Below are 13,977 nucleotides of genomic sequence, written 5' to 3'. Positions count from 1 at the left end.
GCTGATAGTCAGTTGGAGTGGGTATCTCTCTTGGAGGAGGTGATATCCCTCCAGATGAGAAGAGTGGTGTGGGAGATGGGGAGAGACAGCGAGAGTGCAGTTCACAGTTTGGGGAGTCAGGTCCATTATAGCCTAGGGCCCATTTTATGACTGCAGGCGCTTTACACTTCCACAATCTGCTATAAGCAGAATTAAACTGATTCCACATTCTACATGATTCTAAGTATGTTTGACCAAGTTGCTGAAAATACATACACTAATTGGATGGAGTTTTGTTTCACTTGGTAGCCCAGGTAGATCTCTCAACCAAAGCAACAACTCTTCTTCATAGTATATAACAGTCTTTCTGGTCAAGCCAGCCTGTTGTGACAAGTGGTGGTTTTACGCTGATTTCAGTCCCTGGAGTAGCTAGATCCACGTGACTTCTACAATGTCAGGGTGTGGAGAAAAGTAAAGACCACACCAAGCTAGTCCCGGTCTACTTAACTCTGCTCTGGATCCATTTCTTTTGTGACACAGTGTTTGGAGAGTGGGGAAGGTTGCTTTATAGACAGAGGGCTTGTCCACATTTGAGCATTATTTAGCTGTTCCCCTCATTTGAATTAGACTTGAGTAGTTCACACCCACATGTATTTAGACTTGTATATGAGGAGCAACATTGGTCTTTTGTGTTCCTACAAGCAGGTGCTCCTTTTTGTATTTGTCCTTGCCTTCTAAATTGTTGATTCTATTATGTCAACTAAGTACCAATAGGGCATGTGCAAAAATAGTTGTGCGCACCTTCTTTTGTTTGCTTGCTTGTTCTTAAATTCCCCACCCAAAACATGTGCAAAAACACACAGTCATACCATTCTAAATTTGCTTGTTAAATTTTCTCTGTTTTGTGCAAATCTGAGCGATAACCTGAAGTGCCCTTTTCTGGAAAAGAAATTAAAGCCATTGTAAATTCTCAACAAACACTTTTTAGATTAATGCCCAATATATCCAGTGCAGAAATTTTTTATGTGGCCCGCTTGTGTAGTTTTCTGGTTTAGTGCAAAGCTGCATTATCAAAAGAAATAAATATCCTCCATTCAGGAGTGCACTAGAAATTGTTACAAGGACTGCTGGGAATTAAATAAAAGCTCTGAAGGAGTAGTGGGCATGGAAAGGGGAGTAGAAGAAAATGACAATTGATCCACCTACCAAGAAACACCAAAACAAATTGTCTGCAACCCTATAAGGAGCCCAATTTTCCCCATTTTTTTTGGATTATATCAAACCAAGAAAACCCAAATTTGCAGGGGGAAATCATTGAGGTTGATGTTGGTTGAGGGTAATGTCATGCGGCCTATGCAAATTAAATGAGAATGCAAACAGCTGACAAAACACAGTAAATTCCAATGGACAAGCCCAGATATATGATACATCTTAACTGAGTGTAATAAAATGCTGTAACCTGTGTGATATATTTGCCGAAAAAGAAATTAGTTCATAGTGGAGTAAGCAAAAGTATTGCAGATTTTCCTGATTTATATAATTCTAAGTGACTATTATGATGCATTTTGAAAGCATTGTTCATATCACTTTTTAATATTTTACAGAAACTGTATAATTCTAGGTAATAATTCACTGGTGATACATTGTAAATGACTACTTACATGAAAAGGAAGATCTAGCATTATATTATTTTCACTGTAATTGCAACACATTTCATTGTCAAAGTCTTGTGGCACTGTCAATTCAGTATATGTTGACATATTTTAGTAATACCTATCCATAAAATAAATACCAATGGGATTCCAGTACATTATTCACTAAAATATTATGCAGCGGCTTTTAAGTTTTGATTGGGAGTAGCTCAAAACCAGAAGGTTAAGATGATACAGGGACAGGATATTAATGATGTGAAATACTCCAAGTTACATAGCAACCAGACCTTGATCAGGAGTAGTGTGAAGAAATTGGCAAAAGGTCTCCAATTGCAAATATGGAAATTGCAGCATTGAAGCTGAACTATGTGAGAAGACTAAAATGCCAAAAGAAATAGTTCTTCATTTCATCCTTAAAAGAGACCATTCTTCTAATTCAGTTTAATGTATAAAGCAGTATTAAACTCCAGGCAGGCTGCAGCTGTGTTGTCAAGAGATTTGCTAATTCACCTTTAGTGTGTGAAGTGTTATGATAGTCTTGTAATGACTATCAACAACATTTGCTGTTAATGTTTTACAAAGATCAGCTGTATACAAGTGAATAGTATTGGTAAAAAGATGGATTTAGGAGAAGGTCCTCTGCACGTGACCTCCCTCATGTTGAGATTTTTTGTGTATGTGAAGGAAGGACCAGAAGGTTTGATAACCATCTCTAAAAGTTATTTGCTTGGATGGGTGCCATAGAACTTAGGAGAAATACTTTCCTGTGTCATTTGAGGCAGCTAAGATAAGGATATCTTTGTGCTGGTCAACAGACAGAGTGTGGAAAGTGTCAAAGCACTTACAGCTTACTACCTTTTGATCCTGACATTGCTACTGTTAACTTTGTATTCCTGCCAGTGTGGTACAGTGTTGGACTAAACTCTCACTTCAGTCCAAATCTCAGACAAAGTCTGTTAGCCTGAGTTATCTCACTTGATAGTTTCATGTATAAAAGGAAGGGGAAGAAAGGAATCATGTATTGCCTGAGCTGCTTGGAAGATGGGAACATAATGGTGTTTTAATATGTGTATTAAAGCAGCTTCAAATGAACTTTCTACATCTAAGTGCAGAGAAGCTGATGAAACTTGTACTTTCTTGGCTGATATGCAATTTTTTGGGTGGAGGGTGTTACAATGCTTGCAGGGGCACCAACTTGAGCCCCAGGTTATGGGGGCCCAGTGGCACCCGTGAGGTAACTTGACTCATGACATCATGACGTCATGTTATATCAACCTGCCTGGCGACGCTTCTGAGGTCTGGCAGGGCCTCCAACGTGTTCTCTGAGGCCTTGTGGGGCCTTGGAGATCATGCCCAAGGCCTCACTAGACCTCCAATGCGACTTACAGTTTGTACCAGAAGTTGCGTCGGAGGCCTGGCAGAAACTCCAGCGTTGCTTTGGAAGTCGTGTTGGGCCTCCAACGTGACTTTCAGTACAAACAGGAAGTTGCATCGGAGCCCGCACAGTGGGTGCCAACCACCCACAAAACATTTTTGTGGGTGCCTGAGCCCCCAGGGCTCCCTATAGTTGGTGCCTATGGATGCTTGTGTAAAATATCAGGAACCCTGAATTCTTCATCTCAGGTTAAAAGCCAAGCCAAATAAGAAACCATGTCTAAGCCTGCTTGCAACTTTCTAGTCTCAAATCATGTATAATTATTATACTATTGCTCCCTCCATCCCTTAAAAAAAAAAAAAAGAGCCTATTGTGGCATGACTGGTGTAGGGGACACAATTTTCTCTTGCTGCCTGAGCCAAGGGATTATGTGATCTTTTGCACTGATGCCAGGAGGCCTGATCTTGTATTCTGCTGACAGTGAGCAGGATGGAAACCCACAAAAAGGATGCAAACCTGCTTTGTCTTGTGATTTTTCCCCTCAGCATTGCTTTACCGTATTCTTCAAGTAGGTGCATTGACATGGAACAAATATGCAATGAGGACCAAATATGAATCTTCCTCACAACTCAATGCTCTTAGAAATCTACTGATTTTTCAATGCAGCCTTTTGGCTACAGGAAGGCCTGGGTAAGATATTAGTTCGGCAACATGACCTGAAGGTCAATAAATGCAGGCTCTAGTGGATTAACTGAGAAAGTACATTCTATCCTTCAGTAAAAATGCCTTGCTTCGTCCTGCTTCTGATTAAAACTGTAAGGCTGTGACTTCTAGCACTTCGGTTGATCCTCTTTGGTATTATGAGAAGACAGACTCCCTCTCTCACACATTCATTCAGGTATTAGTGATGTGCAAACACCTTGGCTCACCTCAATTTTACAGCTCACTTTTTGCAGTCTTTCTGTGGAAGTGCTGAAAAAAGCACCTGGAGTCCTTTTGGGTACTCACAAAAAGATTACATAAAACAAGTGGACAAATATTTTCCCCACAGCCTTACTTCCTGTTCTTTATATGGTAATTAACTGTCATAGGCTGCTTGTGTTGAAAGATTATCTGCCACAGATTTGTGGTTTGGCCTTGGACACATTGCCTCCCAATATGTGACAGAAGCATGTGTTGGAGGACCTACAGTGGAAACTGGTCCAGTAAGGCAAATGATCTCACTCTGCTCTCCGCCAGCCACCACCTGCATGCTTACATACAACCAGTCCAGGGAAAGCACTGGTTGTTAGATTTCTCCACCTTGGTCTCAGTATTGTATCAACTGGGAGGAAGATTGTGCTCTGAACCTTTGCCTGCCTACCCACTCATTTGCTCCCAGACCACTGCTCTGCTCCTCTGGGCAACTCAGGGGACCCATGGTCCACTCTAGATAAACAAACACAGAACCTTAGAGCAGGGATGAGAAACCTGTGTCTTTCCAGCTATTGCTGGACTACAGCTCCCATGATCTTTTGACCATTGGCCATGCTGGCTGGGGCTGATAGGAACAGGAGTCAAGCAACATGCAGAGGGTGACAGGTTGTATTCCAGCTTCAAATAATGTAAAAACGAATTCCACCAGTCCATCCACATAATAAAAACCAAGACCCATTTCAATCATTCATAACTGACATTGGATAGCAAGGAAAACAAAGCATTACTTTCTGATTTTTTTTTCATGCATAATGGAAGCAACTCATGATATGTGAAAGCATTTTTATGCTTTTCAAAACACACATTGGACACAAGGAATACTTTGTGCAACTATGTTTTAACTGCTTTTAATTTGCTGCACCTTAAATGGTGGTTGTTGTTTTTTATAATGTTTTATAATTTTATAATTTTATTTCTGCTTGCGGTTGGTTAAGTATATAGTTAGGGTGGAGAATAGTTTAATTTTAGCACTATTGTTTTTTGCTGTGCTTCTATTTTTATTATTCTGTTAAGTTATTATATAGTTTGTATTTTGCCTTTTAAGGGGAAGGGTCAGGGCTTCCTGGGAGTGGGCCTCAGCCAATAGAATGGCTGGGGCAGGTTCCACAGGAGGGAATGTATTGGGACACCCAATCTCAGTGATCACGGGCAGGAGGAGGAGTTACGCTAAGACCAGACCATGTCATTACCGAAGAGGCAGGTTTAGTCGTTGTTTGAGGACTATCCCTGCCTCCAGGTCTGGTCCTGACTGGAAAGATACTGGAATCAGCAAGGGAAACCCACATGACCTGAAAGTGTTGCTGTGCAATACCAGGTCAATGATGAATAAAACCACTGCCATCCACGACCTGATTGTGGATGGAGGATTTGACCTGGCATGTGTGACAGAGACCAGGTTTCTCTTACGCACAGCAACCCAGGTTATGTGAGCGGGAGGGGGTGGGTTGCAGTGATTTTTAGGAAGTCATTAATCTGCACCAGGCGTCCTATTGGGAAGACCCAGTTCTCTGAGTGCATGTTCTGGAAGTTGGGCAATAGGGGTAATACAGGATTCCTATTGGTGTACCGACCTCCCCGCTGCACCAAGGATTCCCTGCCCGAGCTGCTTCAGGTCGTGGCACATATGCTTCTGGAGACACCTAACTTGGTTGTCCTGGGGGATTTTAACATCCATGCCAACACGACCTTACAAGGGGCCGCTCGGGACTTTGTGGAAAGCATGGCCTCCATGGGGCTGTCCCTGAATAATTTTGGCCCAACTCATAGTCGCGGACATGCCTTAGACTTGGTGTTTACCTCTACGGATGTTGGTGATCTGACATTAACGAAAAGCGAAACAAAAGAAGTGCCATGGTCAGATCACTTCCTGGTGCAACTGGATTTCTCCGCGACCCTTCCCCTCTGCAGGGAGGTGGGACCAATTCGGATGGTCCGCCCCCGCCACTTAATGGATCCAATTGGCTTCCAGAGAGTGGTAGGGGATGTTTTATCCCAAGTTGATGGCCTTTCAGCTGATTCCCTGGTGGCCCGATGGAATGCGGTGTTAACCAGGGCTATTGACTGTCTGGCTCTGAAGCGCCCTCTCCGACTGCATGGAGCCCGGACACCCCCGTGGTTTCCCCCGGAGCTGAGGGTGATGAAACAATCGTTGAGATGGCTACAGCGCTGGTGGCGGAAAACTCATTCTGAATCAGACCGGACATGGGCTAGAGCTCAACGTCGAGCCTACCAAGTGGCAATGGTGACAGCAAAGAGGGCCTTCTTCACCGCCTCCATTGCATCTGCAGAAAACAGCAGCAGGAGACTTTTTCAGGTGGTTCGCAATCTATCGGAACCACTTGCACCACCGGGGCCTGGTAGGGACCCCAAGATCTCCTGCAATGCTTTTGCAAAGTTTTTTGCAGATAAAGTCGCTCAGATTCAGAAGGAGGTAGACGCCACCGTGGGAGCAGGGCCAGGGCGGGAGAGTGCTAGAGTTCTGTCTAGTCCTGTTACATGGGATCAATTCCAATCTGTTACCTCCGAGGATGTGGACAGGCTGCTTGGACAAGTGAAACGGACCACCTGTCTCCTTGAACCTTGCCCATCCTGGCTGATAAAAGCGAGCCGGGAAGGGCTGGGCGATGGGCTCTGCGGGGTGGTGAATGCTTCACTCTGTGAGGGAGCCTTCCCAGACCTGCTGAAAGAGGCGGTCATTAAACCGCTTCTTAAAAAAGCATCTTTAGACCCAGCCAATTTGGCCAACTATTGCCCAGTCTCAAATTTACCATTCTTGGGCAAGGTGATTGAGCGGGTGGTTGCCAAACAACTCCAAGCACGCCTGGAGGATGCGGACCATTTGGATCCCTTCCAATCGGGATTCAGGCCTCACCATGGGACTGAAACTGCCTTGGTCGTGCTGGTTGATGATCTCCGGCGGGCTAGGGACAAAGGTGAGAGCTGTTTCCTAGTTCTGCTGGATCTCTCAGCAGCCTTTGACACCATTGACCATAACATCCTTCTGGACCGTCTAGAGGGGCTGGGAGCTGGGGGCACTGTTATACATTGGTTCCGCTCCTTTCTCCTGGGCCGTGTCCAGAAAGTGGTGGTGGGGGATGAGTGTGCAGACCCCTGGGCTCTCACTTGTGGGGTGCCTCAGGGTTCCATCCTCTCCCCCATGCTTTTTAATATCTATATGAAGCCGCTGGGAGAGATCATCAGGGGGTTTGGGCTGGGTGTTCATCAGTATGCAGATGACACCCAGCTCTACCTCTCCTTTAAATCAGAACCAGTGAAGGCCCTGTGTGAGTGCCTGGAGGCTGTTGGAGGATGGATGGCGGCTAACAGATTGAGGTTGAATCCTGACAAGACAGAAGTACTGTTTTTGGGGGACAGGGGGCGGGCAGGTGTGGGGGATTCCCTGGTCTTGAATGGGGTAACTGTGCCCCTGAAGGACCAGGTGTGCAGCCTGGGAGTCATTCTGGACTCACAGCTGTCCATGGAGGCACAGGTTAATTCTGTGTCCAGGACAGCTGTCTACCAGCTCCACCTGGTACGCAGGCTAAGACCCTACCTGCCTGCGGACTGTCTTGCCAGAGTGGTGCATGCTCTAGTTATCTCCCGCTTGGACTACTGCAATGCGCTCTACGTGGGGCTACCTTTGAAGGTGACCTGGAAACTGCAATTAATCCAGAATGCGGCAGCTAGACTGGTGACTGGGAGTGGCTGCCGGGACCACATAACACTGGTTCTGAGAGATCTGCATTGGCTCCCAGTATGTTTCCGAGCACAATTCAAAGTGTTGGTGCTGACCTTTAAAGCCCTAAACGGCCTCGGTCCTGTATACCTGAAGGAGCGTCTCCACCCCCATCGTTCAGCCCAGACACTGAGATCCAGCGCCGAGAGCCTTCTGGCGGTTACCTCATTGCGAGAAGTGAGGCTACAGGGAACCAGACAGAGGGCCTTCTCGGTAGTGGCGCCTGCCCTGTGGAACGCCCTCCCAGCAGATGTCAAAGCAATAAACAACTATTTTACTTTTAAAAGACAACTGAAGGCAGCCCTCTTTAGGGAAGTTTTTAATGTCTGATGCTGTACTGTTTTTAATATTCAGTTGGAAGCCGCCCAGAGTGGCTGGGGAAACCCAGCCAGATGGGCGGGGTATAAATAAATTATTATTATTATTATTATTATTATTATTATTATTATTATTAAATAAAAATGGTAAGCAGGACACCAACTTTCTAACACACACACATATACACACACATTAAACATATGATTTGTGAAACCAAAAACAATACTTTTAAGAGTGAACTATTCGAGTGTGAAAAAATAGAAAATCAACCCTAAGCACTCCTGATATGTCAAACAGCTAATTGAACCATAAACAAAATAATTCCAGTATCTTTAACAAACAAGATTAATAATATATTAGATTTTTTAAAAACAAAACAAAACATGCCAACATCATCTATGGCTACAGTTCCATGCAACTACTTTCTAAGGCTGCAATTCCATGTGCATTTGCTGGGCGTATCTCCTGTTAATAAAATCAATGGGGCTTAGTGCTGCATAAGCATGCATAGGCTAATGTAACAAAAGTCTTAAAGAGGCCCCATATATTTCAATGGTACATATTTGGGATTATTTGAATGTAAATTATTTTAGGTATGTTGCTGAACTAAACTGCATCAGAGCATAGTGACTAATTTCAGAAAACCTGCTTGTGATTCACCCAGTCTTTGCTGTGAAAATAATCTCTCTTAGTCATGGCTGACAGAGGGAATTCCATCCTCTTCTGTGTCTTTCTTTTACTTTTAAAGCACGTTGGAAGTACATTCCCACTCAAAGAATTATGGGTACTGTAGTTTGTTAAGGGTTGCTGGGCATTTGAACTCTGTGAGAGGTAAACTACAGTGCCCAGAATTCCTTGAGGGGAAAAATGTATTTTGAATGTGCTTTAAAGGGTTGGTGTGTATGCAGCTCTCTCTCTCTCTGTCTCTCTCTGTCTCTGTCTCTCTCTCTGTCTCTCTCTCTCTCTCTCTCTCTCTCTCTCTCTCTCTCACACACACACACACACACACACACACACACACTCACACACTCACCCACCCACCCACCCTTATTCTCCATGATCTTTTCTGACTATGAAATGCCTTTCCAAGATGATAATCCTTTTTGATAATAATATATAGCCATCTGAATGGCTAGAGGAATACTTATCTTTCCAACTAATACAAATCAGTAAAAGTCTTTTCTTTGTGCAGGGTCGTGGGGGTGGGCGATAAATTTCAAAATTGCCAAGTATGAATATTGACAAACACAGCATCTGACATTTAATATCTTATAACTATTTGTACTAGAACTCTAGAATAGAAAGTTGACATTTCTCCAGTGTGTTTGCCTTGACACCCCCCCCCCACCATGGAAAGCTATTATTAACAACAGATTTGCTTTATCTGTGCAATATTTCCAGGATAGTGATCTACGTCTAGCTTAAAGTACAGTTCAAATTAGTATTATTTGTGAGACACAAGTATTTCAGCAGTAAGAATTCTTGAGAGCACAAGGGAGAAAATATTCCCAATCCTCCAACCTGCCTGAGTACAATGGCTTGGATCCTAAATTGCTCTTCTGGGGCTGCAGAAAGCTACAATGGGAACAGAGCAGTAGGAAACCCTTGTTCCCAGTAATCCCATGAATTCTGATTTTTGAAGTAAAACTAAGATCCAAACATACATTTATATGTTTATTATTTGTTTGCCAATTAAAAACCCCCACAAAATTCATCACACACAAACAATGCATATTGTAATTGTTAGATATATATACATTGCACCTTCATTTATCTTTTTAAAAATAATATTTTAATTAAAAGGCAACTTCATTTATATAACCATGCATCTAGGAATAGGTGCAAATGGGCCCCCTGTAATGGGCATCGTAAAACTGTCACCTTTAGCTAATTAAATAATCTATGGCCTTTTAAACTGTGGGAGGGTGGGGTTATTGTTTTCGTTTGTTACAAAGTTATGTATTTTTGTGTTTTTATGCTGTAAACTGCCTTGTGGTCCTCTGATGAAGGGCAGTATGGAAATTTAATTAATAAATAAAATCATGATAATAACGCTAAACTTTATCGTAATAAAAGAAGAATAGATAGTTCATGCTTTTTTCTTTTTCTTTTTCTTCTTCTTTGTTTTCTGAAGCTACCACTTGGAACAGGTCCATGCAGTTATTAAAGCAAGGACAGCAGCAGAATGCAAACACTCATGAATATGAACCTTAGCCACCTTTTAAAGATTCTGAGAATATTCTAGTGAGGTAATAATTTGCAAGGTGGTTGGCATCTGAAGCTATTTTAAGAAAGGAGAGGTTTATGTGTTTGCATTATAAGCTGGAACTTCAAAGTGCTCATTTGAAACCATCAAAATGATCTCTCTCTTTGCTGATATTTTGATAAAGAGTTTTAGACATGTTTTATACACTTTGAGAAAGCTGTAATATCACTCATTATAAAAGTATCATTGTGGGCAATATAAAAGTTACGATTAGAATTATGAAACAATCATCTTAAATTGTTCACTTTACTTGCTTTAAAAAGAAAAGTACAGTATCATTTGTGATCCTTTACAGTTATTGCAAAATGACATTTTGGATGTTCCCCTTTACTTCCTAAACTTCCCTAAACTAATTTTGTTGCAGATAGTTTTTGGTTTTGTAATGATTTGATTCTCCTGCGATTTGACATTTGAATTACTTTTTATTTCTTTGGGGTGTGTAATTTTTGTGCCCCTAGTTCCATTGGAACTGCTTGAGAGTAAATAGTTTGACACAGCTGGCATTGAATGCTGTTGTGGCACTCACCCAACCTCCCAACAGCAGTGTTGCTTACTGGAAGAAAAAGGCAATGGGCGGAGGAATCAGTGTGGGGCAAATACAATACTGGAGACAATCTGGTGCGCCTCCTGCTGTGCTTTCACCATGCCAATTCCCTTGCCACCTTGTCCCTCTCCTTCTTGGTAAACAGCAGCATTTCAGTTTTCAGATGAGCACTGCTATCCCCACTGTTAAATTGTAGGTGAACATATCAGACGACACAGCAATTCTTGAAACACCGCTTGTTTATTCACAGGCCAGAACAGAACTGAACTGAAGGGTTCAGCCAGCCTGCTTATATAGAGCTCCACTACAACGCAACATAACCATTTTCTGTAACTATCAAATCACTGAATGTCAATCCCTTATTTGCATATGTGGACCTGAGTGAAAACTATCTACAGTATCCCCCTGCTGGCCCAGGGTGAGAACTTCAGTACATAACACCCACCATGCTGTCCACAAAGGACACAAAATAATACACTGATTCCTATTTCCAGGTCAAGGTCAGATCATACACCAAACGAGTCAAGTGGAGAAGCTTTTCCTGTGTAGCTTTCGGTGGTGGTGTATAACTTGAATGCTCCAGTAAAAAACCCTAATAAAAACCCTCTCTGCATATAGAAAGCTACTATGTCAGGAAGAAGGCTTAGCATAGCCTTTTCTTCTACCACAAGGAGTTTCCCACACCTAGGTGGGAGCATTCAAAGGTTTCGTTCCTCATCACAGCCTGAAGAGATGCAATCCGGTGGGGGGGGGGGGAGCTGATTCTGCTGATTATATAAGCTGGCCCTTATTCTGCTTTGATTGTAATCAGGAAAAGGCCACTGTGCTAAGTACCATACTTGGTAAAAAGTCCTTCTGAAGTCAGAGTGGCATATATATCCAGCATATATCCTTCCTTCTAATTGTTTTCTGATAATGCTCCCAATGACAGAATTTAGAAGGATAGAGATTAAGGCATTTTTATGTTGTATCACTGGAGGGACGCAGGTGGCGCTGTGAGTTAAACCACAGAGTCTAGGGCTTGCCGATCAGAAGGTCGGCGGTTCAAATCCCCATGACGGGGTGAGCTCCCGTTGCTCCGTCCCAGCTCCTGCCAACCTAGCAGTTTGAAAGCACGTCAAAGTGCAAGTAGATAAATAGGTACTGCTCTGGCGGGAAGGTAAACGGCATTTCCGTGTGCTGCTCTGCTTCGCCAGAAGCGGCTTAGTCATGCTGGCCACATGACCCGGAAGCTGTACGCCGGCTCCCTCGGCCAATAAAGCGAGATGAGCGCCGCAACCCCAGAGTCGGTCACGACTGGACCTAATGGTCAGGGGTCCCTTTACCTTACTTTATGTTGTATCACTAGTCTAGAGGTAATTTTACAAGCCAGAACCTAGGCACACTTAAATTATCTGGATTATGGAGGAATCTGGATCACTGATACCAGCGGGGCACTCATCAAAACCTATATATTGATGGCAGAGACCAAGCCTAATCATTATTAATCACATCCTGCTAGAAGAGAGTTTATGGGACAATGAAGGGAAAGCCGTTATATATGTTAAACATGTAGACACTCTTCTATATTTTCCTCTGCTATACCGGTACCGGTAGTTGTTTAGAAACTGTGATGCTTTCTGTTACACTAAATAAATACCTTACCATCCTTCATGGCCAAAGATGTTGGACAGATACCCATGCCCCAAAACACTTTTCAGAGAAGACACAGTGAAAAAGGTAGTCAAGTCGAGGTGACAAGAAATGAAGTTACAGAACTAATTGATGAATTAAAAATTAACAAGTCACTGGCTTTGGACAGCATGCACCAGAGAGTATTTAAGGAACTCAAGTGTGAAATTGGCAGTAGATTTAGGGGACAGGCAAAAGAAAGTACTTCTTCACAAAACCTGTAATTAATCTATGGAAGTTTCTGCCACAAGTTGTAATGATGGCCACTTATTCAGATGGCTTTAAATTCATGGAGGACACATCTATCAGTGGTGATTAACCAGGACAGTTAAATTGACTGCTTCCAAATGCCAACCGGGGGTTGAGGGGGGACAATGGGGAAGGGATGTTGCCACCATTCTCTGGTTGTGGGCATTCTAGAAATACCTAGTTGGTTACTGTTGGAACCAGTATAGAATCATAGCATTATAGAGTTGGAAGACACCATGAAGATCATCTAGTCCAACCCACTGCAATGCAGGAATATTTCACTCAACGTGGGGTTCAAACCCACAAGCATGAAATTAAAAGTCTTGTGCTCTTGCTGACTGAGTTATCCCCAATTTCTGTTTGTTGGATAACATAGGCCCTTGAACTGATCCAGGAGGATTCTACTTAGATTTTCATATTCAAGGAAGAAGGTGGATATCTGAAAGTAGGGCTTAGCCAAAATATCTCAGAAAGGAGCTTTCTGACAAGTGGGGGGGGGGGGGCTGGGGATATTCAGTGAAATAGTCTTCCTGGTTTTGCCATCCATCAATTTTGGAAGTAACTCTAGATCCAGTTTTTAAACTACGCAATGTTATTTCAGTGTTGTTGAAGAAAACAAAGGGCTTGCCCCTTACTCCTTCCAGTTCCCAATTTTTTTGGTTCACTAGGACTTTCTTTCTGCCCTATGTGAAATGCAAATTGGCACCAGCTCCTTATTCCATGAAGGAAAACTCAAACTGACCAGGCTGGAGGTTGAATCTTACTTCCTAGTGGCAATGGCACACCATTCTCCACTGCACCTAAAGGAAGCAGGCTAGATTAGGGGGGCAGGCTGTGTGCCACATGTTACTTTAACACTCTATCACTCCTCCTCACCAGAGGCAGCTGCCTCACTCTGCCTAATGATAGGGCCAGCCTTGTGGCTTACTGCTTCTTTCGTCCACCAGATGAATGAGCAACTGAATTTCATCCAACATCAAGAGAGCCAGTTTTTCTCACAAAATAATTTTCTGATGAATACATAATATTAAAAAAAGGTTTTTCTGAACTTTTGGAGAATGGTAGTATTTTGCCCTGAAGAATATTTTAGCAATATTCACCCATGAACAGCATTTTGAGACACCCCCCATTTTTTTTTCATTTTTTTTTGGTCACCCCTATTTGAAAGTGTCCTTTATTTCCAACTATTTCCAGACTGGCTCTCCAGCTTGA

General features: G+C 42.9%; 1 long non-coding RNA gene across 1 annotated transcript; it reads left to right on the top strand.

The window, feature by feature from the left end:
* The first annotated feature begins 5,423 nt into the window (after positions 1-5,423).
* Positions 5,424-8,064, top strand: LOC309337697. The gene is made up of 2 exons (XR_014154505.1): positions 5,424-5,465; positions 6,699-8,064. It is a non-coding gene; the product is annotated as an uncharacterized lncRNA (long non-coding RNA).
* The last annotated feature ends 5,913 nt before the right edge of the window (positions 8,065-13,977 follow it).

This window comes from Podarcis erhardii, assembly GCF_964252035.2.
Source record: "Podarcis erhardii genome assembly, chromosome: 3".
NCBI lineage: Eukaryota > Metazoa > Chordata > Lepidosauria > Squamata > Lacertidae > Podarcis > Podarcis erhardii.
This window is presented reverse-complemented; position numbering and strand designations above follow the sequence as displayed.